The sequence below is a fragment of the Aquila chrysaetos genome, chromosome 12 (assembly GCF_900496995.4).
Source record: "Aquila chrysaetos chrysaetos chromosome 12, bAquChr1.4, whole genome shotgun sequence".
Lineage (NCBI taxonomy): Eukaryota > Metazoa > Chordata > Aves > Accipitriformes > Accipitridae > Aquila > Aquila chrysaetos.
This window is the reverse complement of record NC_044015.1, coordinates 42893594-42911454: the sequence shown is the minus strand read 5'-3', so window position 1 is coordinate 42911454 and position 17861 is coordinate 42893594. Positions and strand designations below refer to the sequence as shown.

The following is a 17861-nucleotide window of genomic DNA, read 5'->3' as shown; positions in this document are numbered from 1 at the left end:
ATGAAACCATGTCAAAATGGGTGAGTAACTGTTAGATGTATAATTAAACCTTCCTGTGTAATATGGGGCACTGCAAGATCAAATGAATTATGAGATTTCCCTTCTGGATATATTACCTTACTGAAAGCTGTCAATATTTTTTAACAAGAAAGACTGAAAGGATGTGGGTATTTCAAAGAATGGGAAAGCTGTAAGCTACGTAGCTGTCTAAAACTAGCTCTGAAAGGAAAAAAGTGTAGTCTGTAAAGAAATATTATTGGTTGTATTGACACCTGAGACCAGGCAATGCCTTTAGCTGACTGGATACAGTATATCTTAAGTGTTGTGTTGTTGTTGTTCTGAGCCCTTTGTTTACAAGTTCATTGCCAAGATTTAGTCCTGTAATGGTTTCTGGTTGATAAAAAGATGAAGAATGTGATCGATGGCATTTTAGATGCAAACAATGGATGCTTGATTTTGTCCTCTTTATCACGTCCTTACGGGAAGAAGAAATAGGTATGAGGAGCCCTTCACAGCTGGGGAAGGAAATGAGGCTCTGGGAAGACTTTTGAATGCTGCTCTGAACAGATTCCAGATGCTGCAAAAGAGCAAAGCAGCTTCTAAAGTGCAGGGAAAAATAAATATTTTTAAAGGATTTCAGCATATTTAACATAAAACATGTTGATTTATAAGAGTCTAATTATTACAATCATTAAAAGACCATGATTACCATTAAAAGGCTATTATCAGAAATGAAATGCTAAAAACAAATGGTATATATTAAATAGATCATACATATTTCATAGAACATATTATACTGCAAAATAAGTTGTCATGTAGCCATGGCAATGACTTTTAAGTTACCCTTTTTGATGCCTTAATGCACTGCTCTGCATGTTTTAGTGTCACGCCTCTGAACATGCCCAGCACTCAAAAGCTCCAACTGAGAATGAATATAAAGGGGCAATTATACACCCAACTGGTCACTTGCATATATAAATACTGTTTACCGGCCCAGGACACGTCTCTCGCAGTTGCGGGTGTTTAAACAGAAGCTGGCAGATGTGGGCGATCTGGCCATTTTTTGTCTCCCGAGGACCTCGGTGGGAGCAGCTGGTGGCAGCTTAGCTCCGCCGGCCCCACCGTGGTCCGGGGTGCTCGTCCCTGCCGCCGGGTGCTCGTCCCTGCCGGACGGTCCCCTCGCCTCCCTGGGGCTGGGCTGGCCGTCCTGCCGTGCCTCCCTGCTGGGGGACGCTGCCCTGCCCGGGGCACTGCGGCTCCAGGTTCCCCTGGACGGGCTCCGGAGAGCCCAGCCGTGACATGGCTAGCTGCGCAGCACAGCTGCGAAAAAAGAGTTCATTTTCTTGCTAGTTAGTATGCAATGATTTGGTGCCTCATAAGCTTAACTTTCAATATCGGGTTTTCCATGGAGTTCCCGGTACAAGGCATTTAAGCTTCAGATGTACGTGCCTGGATCTCACAAACCACAGGCAAATGTATTTATGAGGACCTAGATTGTCTGCACTTCTAAATGCCCCCTAACTAAGAAAGTTTTCAGAATGCAATTAAAATGCAAAGGCCAATATTGACGTCTCAGTTAAATTGAAGGCCAGGATAGGTGGGAATGGTTTTATTGTAGGCAATGGGGCTACTCCTGATAGTCTTTGTTCTGAATTGGACATCTGGCTGCAACAACTTTTTTTTTAAAAAAAAGGGGGTTCTGAAATACATTTGTGCATTTAAAGTTCATAATGTTTTTATAGGTATCCTCCTCCTTTTTCATTTTATGTCTGTCTCCTTTTATTTTGAGTGTTTTCTTTGATTTTTGTGTCAAAGAGCTGATAGGTACAGCATGTCTGATAAGATCCAACTGAGATTAAAATAAATTCTGTTTTGTGGTACAGAAGAGAACAGTTTTTACATATCAGATCTCATAAAAGCAGGAGAGATGTATGTGTGGTGGGTGCTGAACTCTCATTTACCCTCTCATTATATCCCCTGGCACAGAAGCCCGTGCTCGGTCCTGACGCTGCAGAAGCCATTGGAAGGCTTTTATTACAGCGTTTAAACACCGAGCTGTTTCTTCTGTCACAATGCTTCCCTGACGCTGAGGAGTCAGAGATGTAATTATCCACGTGAAGTTCTTGCCAACGGTGTGGAATTCCTTGTGAAGAACCTCTCCTCTGTCACATCAAGTTTGTTTTGCTGTCTGGGCTTTCCCCATTTCCCCCTCAGCCGGGGCCGGTATTTGAGCTCCTGTGGCGTGGCTGCTGCCAGTGGAGAGAGACCGGCGGGTGTGAGTGGACGGCGTACTCCAAGAGGAGGGCTCCAGGGCTAGGAACTGTCACCGAAATACACCCTGGAAAATGTCCGGGTGTCTGGCCGGGGTGACAGCTCGGAAAACAAACCCTGGAGGCAGAGTTGCATAGACCTGGCTGCGTCAAGTAGGGCAGCTTCTTGTTTCTTTCCTAATATTTCAACATAATGCATTGTGATCTTCTCTTTTTACGGGTATGGCATGCTCTCTTTCTGTGCTTGTTCGGCTTTTAAAGAGGCATTGTAGGAAAATATCTCAGATTGTGCCTTCATTCTTCAGTTACACATTAATTAGTATGTTCAAGGCCAGGCTTTATGTCCTCACCTGTCTGGGGATTAAAGTATGTCCATCCAAGGATGTCCCCGCAGGCCTCTCTCCTGCAAGGCTGGGAAGAAGGGGCTGGACAAGGCGGGGTTGAGGCTGGTCCGGGCAGGAGGAGGTGGGCAGCGGGAGGAGACCCGCCTGTGTAATTAGCAAAAGAAAAGCAAATGGGAGTGAGTCACGGGAGAGCTTTGAATACTTCAGGTACCCGAGTAATGTTTTCTCAGTTCACTTCAGGAATGCTTTTCTTTTGTGGATCGGTGTAAATACTGTAGCTTCAATAGGAGAAGAGTTGGGAATCCTGTCCATTTTAAAGGGACAAAATTTCTTGTCCTATGTATAACATTATGATTAATACCTGGTTAGATTTTGATTATTGAGCTGAAAGAAAGGGGGGAGAGAAGTGCAGTTTTGTGAAATGCAGCTCTGTTTACGTTAATCCATGAAAACATTCAACATGACACATACCACTTGTTTTGTTGTTGTCGGTCCTCAAGCTCCTTCTTTCTCCCCTCCCTTCAGTTTCTTGATCAAAAGTATTTTTCTTCAAATTCCGAAAGAATAAGGATTTCCACAGCATCTCTTAACTCATTCTTCCAAAGTAGTAGGTTCAGAGGATTATTTTCCCCCATTCTTTCCCCCCAACTCCACTGCTGGTGACTTGCGTGTTGCCGTCACATTGGTGTTAGCGAGTGGCCAGGCCTGCAGAGCCACAAGCTGGCACAGAGCAGTGAACCCCACATCCACCCCCGAGCACTTTGGGGCGAGCTCCCGCCTGACCCAGCACTTAGGATGGGGATATGAGCCAGGAGGAGCACCGGGCGTCATCCAGGATCACCCCTTGAGGGCTGCATTTGCGTGTCCTAGCTGGTGTCGGACAGCATGCTCTTCCAGGCAGAGAAGAGAGAAAAGAAGAGAAAAGCCACCGAAATCTGCCTACTCTTCATTTAGCTTCTGTGTATTGCACGGACTGTGGTCATTAGCTCAGGATTACCAGATCTAAGCCTCAGAGTATGGAGAAAACAGTGTTTCCAAGTGTGTGAGTGCACGTGCGGGAGGAGTTCAAGTGGGAGCTAAGCTGAAGGTGAAGAAAGTTATTTTGGTTCATTTTTGTTGTTAGCTTTGCTTTGGTTGCAGGCTTTTTGATGACTGTGGGTGAAACAGTGTTATGCCACTGCAGCGGTCGTAGCGTCTGCCTGCACCCAAACGGCACACCCTATGCATGGGGTAATATTGCAATCATGTCATCATTACCACCATAAGAGTGCCTTAAACAACCTTCAAGGTGACACCTAGTCACTCAGAAATTACACAGATGTGTTAGATAGTGACATTCATGTCATCCTGACACAATGGTGACATTAGCATCTAATTATCTTGTAGTCAATTTAACATCAGTCACATCCTGTATATCATGTATCGTACCACCTTGACTTACTGATTCTCCCGGGGACATTAAATAAGTTCAGATCACCAAGAATTCAGGTGATCAAGGAAGCGTTCAATAAATTCAATAGGCATTGGGGCACTGAACTGTGTTTTGAACGACAGCGCGGTTTGCTGCTGTAAGGCCTGGATAAACAGCGATGCACATAATGGTGAAAATGAATGGAAGGGAAGATGAGAAGCTTGGACTCAGAAAACCAGACAGGAATAGCATTACGGCTGTCTGGCTTCCAGAGCCACCCAGGTCGCTGGGACCTCTTGTCTGCTGGACGTGGCAGCAGCCCTGCCAGCGCAGGGCTGAGGAACGGGCATGCAGGAAGCACGACAGAAACCCCAGCTTTTCTGGGATGACGATCCCAGTGATTAGCCCAGTGCAACTATAGCTCACCCAACTTAAATTTGTTCAGCTTCTTCCTATTGTTAGGGCTTCACTAATTTCTCATTAGCACCAGCTGCAGCCAGGGTTGTCAGGGCGTTATTGTGTGAGATGGTGAAACTTAGTTTGGATGAGCAGAGGACAGGGTGATCATTACTGTCATTACTGAAGACTGATCGTTTCATCCAGACATCTGAGCCATCACTGAGGCTGGTCAAGTAATAGGAGAAAACAGTGAGTAATGTATTCCACAGAAATTCCAATGTGAGTGAGATAAACAATCCACATTAAATGATTCAGCCAGTTATGCAGTCCTGAAGTCTTCAAATTCTGCTCTCATGTGAGATGCTCATTGTCCCCAAAAGAGTGAATTTTATTGAATAATGTCAAACTCTTCTGTAAGAGCATGCACATTACTCTAAAACAATACCACTATTCTTACTAATAAGCGCTCCTGAAGAACAACTGTGATGTTAGGGTTCTGGGAGTCTAGCCACCAGAATGTTTTCCTCTATTTAATTAGATAACAGTCAACATATTTCAGAAATAATGTCTCTCCCTCAAGAACCATTTGTTGTAAGTGTCAAGTTTTCTGTTTCTCAATTACCCTTTTTTCAGGAAGCATTTCTGATTTTGATTGATCCTCAGTTGTTATTAATGCCTTCCTGGCTGTTTTATCCAGAGATGAGAACTATAAATTCGTATCTCTGAATGTAATCATACCTGTATTACAGGCTCATCAGAGAAAATAAAACAAAAAAATGAATGCATCTTTACATCTCAGTATTATTCAAATGAGTTCTTATTTTTCTTTTTTTTATGGGTGACCTGGTTTGGGGATAGTTTTATGCATGTTTATTGTGTAAGTAATCACACCTAAATATTATCTTCTTGCTTAGCACTTAAGGTCATTTAAGGTAATTGCAAAACTTAGTTTTAATGACATGGTTAGTAATGAATTGCATTGGCTACCCAGAGCAGTTGTCCTAATGTTATCAGTCAGCTGCTTAGATACTCACAAGGGAAATCTTATCGTTATTCACAGAGACAGAGAAACAAACATTAAATTTAATTGCACTACCGAGCACCAGAGTCATAATCTTTATATGACAGTTAATGCTTTCATTACTTATCAATTCACTTATTATGTTACTCTTTCAAAAAGCTAAGCATCTAACAAATAGAAGTAGATCTTTCTCTTCTACATATGTAAAGACAGATAAATGACAGAGTATGTTTGAATAAGTATACTGAATAATTTTATTTTATATGAATAGTTTTACTAACTCCTGATGGCATCTTTATATATCTTGCTAAATACATTTCCCTTTCAAATTTAGAAAAAAGTTTTCATCCATTTTATGTAGGCCTTATTTCAGCAAAGCCTGCAGTACCTCATTAGACTTAGGCAGTTCCTAAAGCACATCCCTTTTCAGAAGCATCCTTAGGCACAGACCTAATTTGTACAGCTGGGATTCACAGTGTGTCAACTCTGATCCAGCAGGATTCCTACATGCACAATTAACATTACGTACATGAGCATTCCTGTGTATGTCGACAGTGTTTCTACATGTCGAAAATTAGTTGTGTCCTTTAGTACCCTCCTGATTGTTTTCCTTCAATGCACTTTACCTGTTTAAATATTTGGAGGAATAAAGTCTATAAGAGAATCAAAGAACAGCAAGAAAGTCCCAAAGTCATATTGAAATTTTGATGCTACTTTAATGAGTTTCATGAAGTTTTTGCATGCAGTTGTTTTATGTAGAACCAAGCTGTAGTGGCCATTCCAAGCTAGTGTTATCAAAGAGCTGCTGATATCTGATTTCAAACTATATCTGATAATAAAAACATGGCCCCTGATTGATCAGTCTGTATGGACACCTAGAAGGAGCTAGTGGAGTGCACGCGGTGAAGCCTGCTACTTGGTGTTTATAAGCCACACGTTATTGCTGCGGTGTAGTTGTGGTAGTTGCCTTCAGTGCAATCTAGCTTCTTGCTGAGGAAATAACGCAGAGTGCTTGAAAATTTCTGTTTGTTATCTGGAAAGAAATTAGATTTGGCCATATTTTCTACTACCCATTCAGATATGTATGATTGATAGAGGCAAATACAAACAAAAAAAATACAGCATCTTATCAAGTTGCCTGCCCAGTGCTAAGGGATGTAGGTAACCGCTGAGCCTCTCTGTTCCATGCTGGCACCAGAAAAGCTATAGCCATAATTTCGCCTTTAATTAAAACTAGGGGTTGTTTAATTTGTTGCCTGCAATGGTATTGGAGATGTATCCAACAGCAGGCACAGTACATGCCAACTTTTTTCCGATTCAGTAATTCTTGCTATGCACCTCTACTTAAGCTCGAAAACCAAAACTCTTCAGCAGTCTAAGTCTTTAGCTTATTTTTAAATGATTATAGTGCTGGTAATAAAGCTTTCATGTGGAGTAAGGAGATGAACATTAAAATAGTCAGGTTAAGTGGCACAATAATTGAACGTGCTAACAAATGGGGGGAAGCCCTTTTTGTAATAATTTCTTTGCTTTGCATAATATTTGAGTCTAAAGCAAACAGGTTTTTTTCAGTGTGCTGTTGATGTGTGTATACTTGATGTGCCATGTTAATAAAGCACATGAAAATTGAATAATCGGCAGGTTGTCCTCTTAACACGCAGGCTTGCTATTACCCAGAGTGCGCACAGCAAATGAAGAGTTCAATAATTCATAAACAGTGCTTTGTGCTTGGCAGAATTGAGGAAGTAAGGGTAATCCTGCCTTATAATGCAAGATCACCCTGAAGTAAAGCCCTTTAGGAAGAGCAAACCTTAATAAACAAAAACTGTCTGGAGCCACTGATCTTTTTGTTTCAGACAGACAGCTCCGCTGTTACTACATTCCAGACTGGTTTGTTCGTTATGGTTTGCATCGCTCTCTTCGGGCCCAGCACCCTCCCAGCGTTCCAAGATTTTGTTCCCACATTCACTTCTGCTGTGCTCCTGCTGCCGCTTTGCCGGCACTGGGTGATCTGCTCCCTGGCCCTAATGAGCCCGCACAGACAATGGCTCTCTAACTGAGCACGTCTGCCTGTTCATCTGCTCCTTGTGCCCCTCGGTCCAGGGTACCGCAGTGCATTCAGAGAGGTGACGCGCTGTTCTGAGTGTGGCTGAGAGTCGCTCTCCCAGGAGCAGCAGTGGAGCTCAGGATGGATCCCGACAGGGATGCAGCTTCCTCAGGCTGCCCGCTGCTGGCTGCCCGCTGCCCACTGCCCGCTGCCTGCTTCTGGCTGCCTGCTGCCCTCTGCCTGGGGACCCGGTGCCACCCTGCCTGTTGTCCTTCTGCCATGCTGTCACCATCAGGACCCTGCTCCAAAACACACTGTGACCGTGTTGTCATTTCCCCATGTGATTTATGTTTCTGTGTATTATCTAGCGGCGTAGCTACCTCTCGGCATCTCTGCGTTGCTGTTTCCGTCCTCCCCATTACTGTCTGCAGATGCTGAAATGCACAAACAACTTAGTAAAATCACTCTCTTAGTGCAGGATCCAATGTGTTTCTGTCATTTTTAATACAGCACCCAATTTACAATCTTCAGCACACTTACGAAGCAGTAAAACGATAACAAATTACCAACCTCATTTATTTTGTTGCATAGTTTGTTTTGTAATTATCGAAGGATGGTGGCTGCTGACTGGCAGGGCTGGCTCTTGGGCTGCGTCGGGTGTGTGTCTGTCTCGGGAGCGGTGAATGCTCCCGACGTGGCGTTGGGTGTTCGGTCACCCACGGAGGAAGGCCGGCAAAGCCATTCGAACGTCTCTGATTGGAAGGAGGGCTGGCCGTGCCGTTTCGTTGCGTGTTTCTTCGGGCGAATCACCCCTCGATCGTGACTGAAGCCACGACTGAAAGGCCTGGGGCCCCGGGTGGCTCTGGCCGGAGCGATGGCTCTGCGGCGCTGGGCAGCCCCAGTGGCTCTGGTGGCCCGGCCCCCGTGGTTGCCGGCCCTCAGCGGCGATGGCCAGTGCTCCGGCAGCGCCGCGGGGCTGCGGAGGAACCCGGCGCCTTCCCTTCATCCCTCCCCTGGGTGGCACGGAGCGGCCTGGGAGCCGTCATGGCTCTGCCCGGCGCCCTCGGCTTTCCCTCAGCCTGCGGCAATGCCGCGGCCAGGCCCCGAGCAGCATAGATGGTGTATGATTCTTCCTACCAAAATGGCGCTCAGTGCTACTGAGGCAGCGTGACTTCCCGGCGCTGTACTTTGTGCATTGACTTTTAATCTACGGGATTTAAATGTGCCTCTTAATTGCGCGTAAGATTGATGAATGCAGTGTTAAACTGCACGTCTGGGAGGGTTTTTTAAAATAACAAAATGTAAATTGCCAAGCTTTTCTGAAGTTTACAAAATACTTATCTATAGGTCTATCAGTTTGCTACCAAAAGCCAGCCAGGCTTGTGGTACTAATCATCTGTCTGGGTGGCATACTGAGGGGAAAATGTCCAAATTAACAGTTAACGTAGATTACTTAATGCATAAACTTTCCTAGGCAGAACTAATGTGGCTTTTCTTTGACTTAGTCAGCCATTTTTCAGTCTCTGTTTCAGGGAGCCCTGGGGTTTGCGTGAAAAGCGAATCCGGCAGAAGCATGTTGTCCAGAGCCGTGCACTGCTCCACGGTGGTCTGCAGCATCTCCCTCCGACAGTTCTGGGTGCCTGCAAATCCTAGGAACCCTGAAAGCTGCCAGTTTATTGTAATATAGTTTGTAAGAGAATTAAGTTTAAGGCAGTCAGGGGAATTTGCCTTCTGAATAAGAGTGTCCACACAAACATACAATGACATTTAAGTAATCTGCTCTAGATTCACAACTGTTGTTAATTTAGATTAGCTTCTGCCAAGCGCCTTCTTGAAGATGAGCATGTTGGTGTGGGGAGGCATTGAGTTTGCTTGTGTTTTGTCCACAGGGCATTTGTTGCCAGGAAGAAGTCTCCACCACTTAATAGGACTATTGGAAATATTTCTACATGTCTGATTGTGGTGCTCGTGTTCCCCTCTCTTCATGGCGTTGCCTTTTCAGACCAGGTGGCTGCTGGGGGCGGAGGTCTCCACTGTGGTATTGCTGTCCTCGCCAGCAGGCACCTATTAAACAAACGCCCAGCGCAGGGGAACTGGTTGGACCCTGCTGCCTCCAATGCCCCAACACCCTCGTCTACTCACCGACTCGCTGGGTTCATAACGCCGTGCTTACAGACTGAGAGGAGTATCGCCCTTCCCTGGGACGTGGTGCCGAAAGTGGGGCTGCAGACTCCGTGCCCGTGGTGGAGGACGGGTGACTCCGAGCAGGTGAAGCAGGGGCTCAGGGGCACACCGAGCTGCCCTGGGGAGGTCCCACCTCTCTGGCCGAGGCACATTGCATGAGAGCTGAAGGGAGCCTGTGTTGGCACCCCTGGGGAGCGGCAGGTACCAGGGCAGACGGGGAAGTCCAGCCTGCCAGTCAAATGAGAAATGCATAAGGAAAAACGTCACACATCTCATTTTTAACTGTCATTTTTTTTTAATAACTGTTACTATTGGATTCTTCAGCAAAACGCCTCTCCAGGCTTAATGAAATTTGCAGCCTGGCCATGATTTAAGCCTGGTTTGTAAGTGACGCTAAAGGTGATGTGGTTAAACAGTTGCCACATCCTGTATAATGCCACTGATAACTGAGACTGTAAAAGAAAATACAAGCAATATCTGCATTAATCAGCAAATGAATTTGCTCTGCCTGTGCTAATATTGATTTTTTTCCTTCACTTTTTGCAAATCCTGGCTAATGAATTTCCTGGCAAGAGTGCTTGCCAAAGAAGAAAGTTTTGGTCAAATGTTGTAAAATTTTGATGGCATATAAAGCGAGGGTTTAGATCCCAGAGTGTATTTGCTAGAACCCAATTGTGGAGTTCATCTTGCCAAGAAAAATATGAAATATTATCTGACTTGCTTGCAAACAGGCAGCAGACAAAATTACTTCCAGGATGTATTCAGTGAATGGCTTAAAACTCCATAAAAGAGAACTGCGGTCTCTGAGGCAAAGGCTGTTGAATAGTTAGAACAGTTACTTGCTATATTTTATTTACCTAACTCCCAGTGCACATTGCGACCTCTTAGAATTTCACAACTGAACATATCTCAGGAGCTTCTGCTGTAATACTCAGTGCTTAAAGTCAAGCTAAAAGAAAATCTTGTTTAATTATAGCAGTGTTAAGGCCCATCTCCTCCATGGCTGAGTGACTAGAAGGCAATGGTGATCGATGCGTGTCCAACAGGGATGTATCAGCTAGTTGGTTACCCATACATCTCCTCCCTCCCTAAAAGGTCCTAGCAATAGTCATTGCAGCTCTTGTCTCTCCACTGGCTAGGAGCAGCAGGAATAGGAGGCTTTAGTCTAGGTGTCTAGCACTTTTCAACAGCACCTCTCAAGCACTGTGCAGAGAAGGCTAGTGGTGTTAGCCCCATCATTTCCAGATGGGAAAATGAAGCAACAGAGCTTGTGGCTAGAGGCAGACATGGTCAGGATCTGAATGAGCCTCTGTTGTGTTTGATGTCATTGGAGTTATTTTAATTTTAAGCTAATTTTTTCTATTGTCAGACTCAATATCATCAGTGTCACTACCACGCCTATCTGCAGCAAGGCCATCGCTGCTGCTGACACTGTGGTCATGGTGTCACTGCTGATAATTTAAGTCTGACATTAGAAAGATTAATTTACTATGAAAATGACCCTCGAGAGACTAGTTCAGACACAGGATGAATCATATTTGAAAAATTGGATGTCTCCTTGTTTCAGAAGTTCTAATTAACTTTTTTAACCATCAGAAGTAGTGGATACAGATACATCCTGGCTGCCAACAATCAAATATTTGTGCAAATCTTTTCCTGCTCTTTGTGAGCTCATGTCAGATACTCAGTCAGACCAAGTGCTCGTAGTTGCGTGTGGTGCAAGATGGATTAGAATCAGAAGAAAGAGTAAGGTTTTTGCATAGGCCTTGCTAGCACAGGAGTGTTTATCACATCTGAAGATGTCAATGCTCAGTGTAGGCTGTCTCCAGCCAGAGGTCTGTGAAGCAGCTTCCTTCTGAAAAACATTTGCACAGTGCCCCTGTTATAGCGGGTGATGATATGGACAATTAAGAGTAGAAAACTTTTAAAATATTGGTTTAGAAGTGCACTATTATGAGAATCGCCAGCTCTGCACAACCCTCCAAAGGTGTACATGCACTGGCTGATTACCAGAGACTCTGTTTGGGACGTGTGAGTCTGGAGAACAGGAGAAATTAAATCAAACTTAATGTTTTAAATCTGAAACTTGCTAAGTTTTCTGGTAACTTATCTGCTTTTCTTTTTTTCTGATGTTATTCTCATTTTCCTCACTGTTTCTCCTCATGACACCTTTCATCCAATATTCTATAAAAGATGATAATACAAAACTCTCAAGACACGGAGGCTATGATAAGACCCAACAGCGACTCTAACTAGGGAATTTCTGCCACTTAAGTATTTTTGTCTTACTATTTTGACCTGTTTTATATGCCCTAGCAGCTTCTTACTTTAGGAAATGTTGTGTCTCAGCTGTTCAGAAAAAGCTGGCATATCTCTGAGATATGTTCGAGGTGAGCTAATACACCTGCTTGCTCATGAAAGGTGTAGGAAGAGGAGAAAGAGGATATGACACAACCAGCAGCATGAATTCAGTCTAGTAGTCTGCTAGCAGTAGATCAAAAGAAAAGAAAAAGTATTTCCCTCTTTATTTTCTTGACTCGTGTTTGTGAAGTGGGGTCATGCAATGCCTGCAAAACACCGTTCCTTACATATTTTCAGTCTGAGACTTCGGGTGCTCAAAGCGCTTCTGCAGCAGACCTCCAGGGTTTGGTCTGCTTTTCTCTGCAGAAAGCCACATGTCTGCATTCTTGGCTCAATGCTGTTAACTGTCCAAACCATCATCTGAACATTAATAATGGATTCTGAGCAAGCTCTCTAGAGCAGTGATATAACTGTAAAAACTCCCCATATTTCCCATGCACTTTCCTCTGTCTGTTCTCCCAGGATCAAAAAGCATGAGCTCAGCTCAGTGCAATTGGAGTGCCAGCCCGAAGGCGTGTTTATGCAAGGCTGCTGAGGATTTTTCTAATGTGGATTGCTGAGTTTGGTTTGTAAGAGCTGAGGTTGGTTTTGCAAATCCACTCGTCCTCTGTGAATTGCCATATTTGTTGAGGTAAGACAATAATTGAAAACAGTAATTTCTGGGTTCATGTGCCAAGGTGCTAGAAGCAGGTTCCTTTCATTGGAATGTGAAATGCGTTGTTTGAGAAGGACCACTGGGATGGGTCTGTGCCTAGCCAGTACAACTAGTGTCTCTGCTGCTGAGTTACTCAAGGATATACAATTAAAGGAAGCCTTGAGTGTGCTCTCACCAGGACTGCTCTCCCCGCCTCGCCTTGGTCCTGCTGCACAGCTGCAGTTCAGACTTCAGGCTCCTGCTCTTTCTCACATCCGTGCTAATCAGCAAGGTACTACTCATGCCAGTGCTGTCAGCCGTGCCTGCAAACTGGCCTCTCCCTGCCGGTTCTGGGGCACCAGTGGGATTTTTGTTTCATTTCATATGTAAAAGCTCTGTCTTGAATGTATATGGTTGAAAGCTTCCTGATGGCTCTTGCTTGGAAACTTGGCACTGATGAAGTTGGAGGACAGACAACTCATGCATTAGATTTCGTAGAACAGCTTTCTTGTTTGAAAAGGAAAAAAAACCCCAAAACCTACAGTCACAAAAAAGCATTTGGTAGCATGTGTCAAATCCATCTGCACATGTAAAACATGAAAGGGAGGTGAAAACTGTTATTAAAATGTAAATGCCAAAATTCTGTAATAGATGGGAGATTCAAATGACCTTGTTTCAGCAATAACCAACCATAGGATTCCCAATTTATCGGTCTATGTGTACAATAAATACATCTCATTCAGCATCTCTGGCCGACGTTTGTGGGCCACCCTGTGCACAGTGCCTGGGCTACTCACATCCACTGCTCCAAAACCAGACTGTGGGCTGGCAGCCAAGAGATGTCAGTGACCTTCCAAGTTCATTTGCTTGTATTCACTAAAGCAACTCAATTTTGAATGCAGCTTTTCCCTGGCCATCTTCTGTGGAATTTTATCTGAGCTTTTGTATGGGTGTGTTAAACAAAGGCAGACACTTCTTGTCAGTGAGAGGCATTATTTAAAAGATGATAGGCTCCTAAAGATGCAGTTAGGTGCCCGCTAGGATTTTCTGAGAGCTTATTTGTTCTGGAAATATGCCTAATTCATACTAGTATCAGTATTTTCATCAACTTCAATTTCAGCTGGGCATCTAGGTAGTTTGGAAGGCTGTCTGAGTGGTTATGAGCATGTATTTATACCCCAAACTCCTCAGAAGTCAGGCCTTTCACTATTGCCATGACGGATGACAGCGGTAAGTTCCCGAGTGGATCGTTTATCTCCCAGTGGCTGCTGAGCCTCGGCCGGCTGCACGGGCCGGCTCTGCCCACCACGTTCAGAGCTGGGAAAGAGGGCAGCGCTGCAGCAGCAGGGGAATGAGAGCTGTCGGGCGCCTGGCACTCGGTGAGGTCTGGAGAAGTTCCTCCTGGGCTGGGGAATGTCATTTGCGTCGCTATCTGCTAGACCGAGAAGCTGTTGTAGAAGGTCTTTGATCTTGGCGCCCTTTTAAATTTCTTACTGCCAAAATAGCTTCTGCCTGTGGGGAGTGCGGGAACCAGGCACCATACAGCAATAGCAATGCGAGCACTGGGAGCAAAGATATTAGTGGACAATGTAATAAGTGAGCGAGCAAATGAATACCTCGGGCCATTTATCATGAGCCAGATACGGAGGCAGAGCTCTCTGCAGCTCTGTTAAGGAGAAAAATAGCTCCATGACAACTTGTCTATCAGTGTCAAGGAGACTCTCTAATTTACTGACGTCCGGAGATAGCTGCCTCTGGGGGAAGGAAGATCATGGTTATCTACTCGGGCACCAGCCAATACGCAGAGCATGCTGTGCGCTATATTGAACGGTGCTGGTAGTGCTGAGATGGAGGAAGAGCCTTGCCCGGTACATGCAGTGCTGAACATACCTTTCTCGAAAATTACTCTGGAGATCTGCCCAGATGGTGTACTACATCTATTTCTCCAATGTACCAATTAGCATTTAAGCAGGCAATGTGGATGGTTACTAGCACTTTCTCAGTGGGTCTAGTATTGGGATTTTACTACTTTCCTTTAAAAAAATTATTGGCTGCTACTAGCTAGCTGGCAAGCGCAAACTCCGGCACCTGTGTTGCTAGATACTGCCTGAGCGAGGAGCAGCACGGGTGACTGCTGGGCCATCTGCAGTGTGTCACACGCCGTTTGCACCACTGCGGTGGAGAGGGAAGGATCACCTGGAGACAGGGAGCATAGCGATGGTGACCCTGAGATGCAGTTCCCCACCCCCGGCGTTTTTAAGGCCCCACACCTCGACGTCTCTCTTCGGCTCTGACCCGGGAGGACGGGCACCGGTGTGCTGCCGGGCAGGAGCGGACTGAGGGCCGGTGCCGGCACAGCTCGGAGCACTGCCAGGCGTGGGAGGTATTCCGCTGTCGGCAAGTGGACAAGGGAACACGTTCGAGTGGGGAAAAGAGTGTTTCAGATTATGTTCACCTTTGATTAAAAGGCTGTTGGGAAGATGTTGTGAGAGGATGGGAATGTACTACAAAGTTGGTTTGGATTGACAAGTAGTGATAGCACTTTTATAGGTACAGATGGGAGAAAAGTCAACCACAAAGGGAACTCAATTTTATTTACCATTAATTTTGACTTGCTTCAGCAGATGTTTGCTGGGAACTGTTTTAACCTGCTTAATTTGTCTCTGTGTAATGAGAAGCAGATAGCCTCAATTAAGAGACTGATTAGTAAGTTCTTTAATGACTTTCAATAGTTTTAGTCATTATTGCTGATACAGGATGCAGAATCCTGGGAGCTGGGATTTAAATATTACATAAAATCTGAAACACATCACAGTTATTTGTATCCAGTGAATTTGCTACTTGTCTGTTTCCCTTCTTGTCTGTGTGGAATGTTGCCAGGTATTTGCTGTGCGTGATCTTAAATTCTGAAGTACGCAAAATGATTTTGAAATGTGTGATGCCACCCGCTTACCTACCGGGTAGGACAGAATGATCCCTTGGCCCTTCTTCGGTATGTCACTCAGGGAACTAGTTCTGATGAACCTCAGGGAATCAATGGCAGCAGATCCCTCAACAGGAATTTAAGTAAAATGTTAAGACTAACAAGCTGGGGTTTTTTTTTGTTGTTGTTTCTTGAAGCACTTCTAGTCAAGAAGTTTACAATAGCAAACATAATGCAGTAAAACCTCATGTTAGCAAGTGTGTTTCAAAAGATATGTTACACACAACCTTTCAGATATCTGGTATGTATACACTTTCTGTTTTTTAATACCAATACATATGCATTCAATACATACCTCTTACATTAACAGGATAAATGGCATAACTCCGTGGCTGTTACATTTATTCTGCATTCCCTAACATTTTTGCCTGCATCACACCTAATAATCCATCCTGTCTGGGACTGTCCTTAATGTTTGAAGCTTCCATGATTGCTGGGTAGCAATTGCCCTTTGCAGACATCCGAGCGACCAGCCTGCAAGTTGGCTTTTCCTCTTCTGCCACACAGAGAAGTTTATAAAATGGACCGAGTCCTAACCAACAGCGGGTCACATTTTTGGTTTTGTGGTGTTGATGAAAGGGAAGTTAATTGAAGAATGTTACTCAAAATACTTGTCTGAAATGTCTTGGGTTGGGCAGACCACCGACAAGCCAAAGAGAGCTTTATGGTGCCAGCAGCTGCGCAGCAAAGGTGCCAGGGCAGCCGGCACTGCTGGAGCGCAGCAAGGGGACTAGCACTCCTTCAGGAAAAAAAACGTTTTCATCCCGTTTTCTGCTCTGCAAGGAGTTCTGAGATGCAAATCTTTTTTTTCTTCTTTTTTTTTCTCTCAAAGAATGAGAATGAAGTAGTTGAGACAGATGTGAAATAAAGTTAAAAAATAATGTTGAAATGAAAGATTAATGTGCTCTCTTGAATGTATATATTCAAAACAGGGTACTTTGATGTTACTGAATTGTTTTGTTTAATTTTTATTTTTCTGCAGCCTAATTTTTTCTAACTTTGCGTATTTCCCATTGTTCATATATATATGACATTGTGAGCAGAAAAGTTTCAACAGAAAATTTCCAAACAACACAGACCATGGGGACAAAGCACTAATATTTCGATATCTTGCAGTGCTATTCTCCTGTTTTTTTTTCAGGAACTGACCATGTGCAAACTGTTGCAGACTGAAAAGAAGGCAAGTAATCTGGACTGTGGTTGTGTCAATATTTGTGTCAAAAATATTACCGGGATGAAGTGGACCATTGACTGGGTTTCCCTCCTCACTGTGCCCCAGCTTGGCTTCAGTTTCTCTGTCTGCAAAAGAAATGCATTACTGTTTTCTTCCTCCTCACAGGTATGATTCATGACTCTTGCTCAGGCTAGGGTAAATTTGGTGGTAAAAACCGCGAATCATTATTAGGAGGGAGGGATGACACAGTCTGTGTCCCAGAAATCTTGCAATCAAAAACTGTGATGTGAGAGCACCATCATGCAAAGACATGCTGGGAAGCCTCAATTATCAGCCTGCTTTCTGGGGAATTTTACTGCCTTGTCCTTCTTCTCGATATGTTTCTGTGTGCTTATTTTTGTGTTTTTCTGAACAAGTTTTGGCAAGTACCATGAAAGCTTTTGCCCCTTGCAGTGAAATAATGGAAGTTTTTTCCATTGCACTATTTTATGAGCGCATAAAATTTCATGACACTTACGGAAGTTTGCGTTGTGAAGCAGGTGGCTTGTTAGCCTTTATTTTATTTTACTAGACTCATTTGTACGCATATAATATTAAATCTTTGTCATAAGTTTGTGAATTATGCTAAGATATTGTCTGATATTGCTATCTGAGGAACCTGAGGAATCTTTGTTGGTGGTGACTAAGCAAGCAGGTGTATTTATCTAGTCTAGATTTTGGTGTAGGAGATAGGAGTGATAAGGCATAAGAAAGGAGAACAACTGTGAGGCCAGATAGTGGCAATCTGCCACTGATGGCTTGCATGTAAATTTAGCCAGCTAGTTTAGGTTCTCTCTTCAATCTATTCTTGTTCTACATAATTACAGGCATGCTGCAAGCCTGAACTAAGTGGGGATAGTATTTCCTTGGTATCCATAAAATGCCGTGGTAGCTAGCCTAAGAGCTATCTTGGTAGGCATGCAGAGAAATAAGGAAAAGAAATTCAAATGACCCTAACAGTCAAGACTCTGGATTGCCTTCTAATCCAGATGTT

General features: G+C 44.2%; 1 long non-coding RNA gene across 2 annotated transcripts in view; it reads left to right on the top strand.

Annotated features, from left to right (window-relative positions):
• LOC115348880 overlaps positions 1–16888 on the top strand; it is a 49370-nt gene extending 32482 nt beyond the window's left edge. For both annotated transcript variants that reach the window (XR_003925951.1, XR_003925950.1), the window contains exon 5: positions 16796–16888. This is a non-coding gene — a long non-coding RNA (uncharacterized LOC115348880). The remainder of the gene's footprint in view (positions 1–16795) is intronic.
• The last annotated feature ends 973 nt before the right edge of the window (positions 16889–17861 follow it).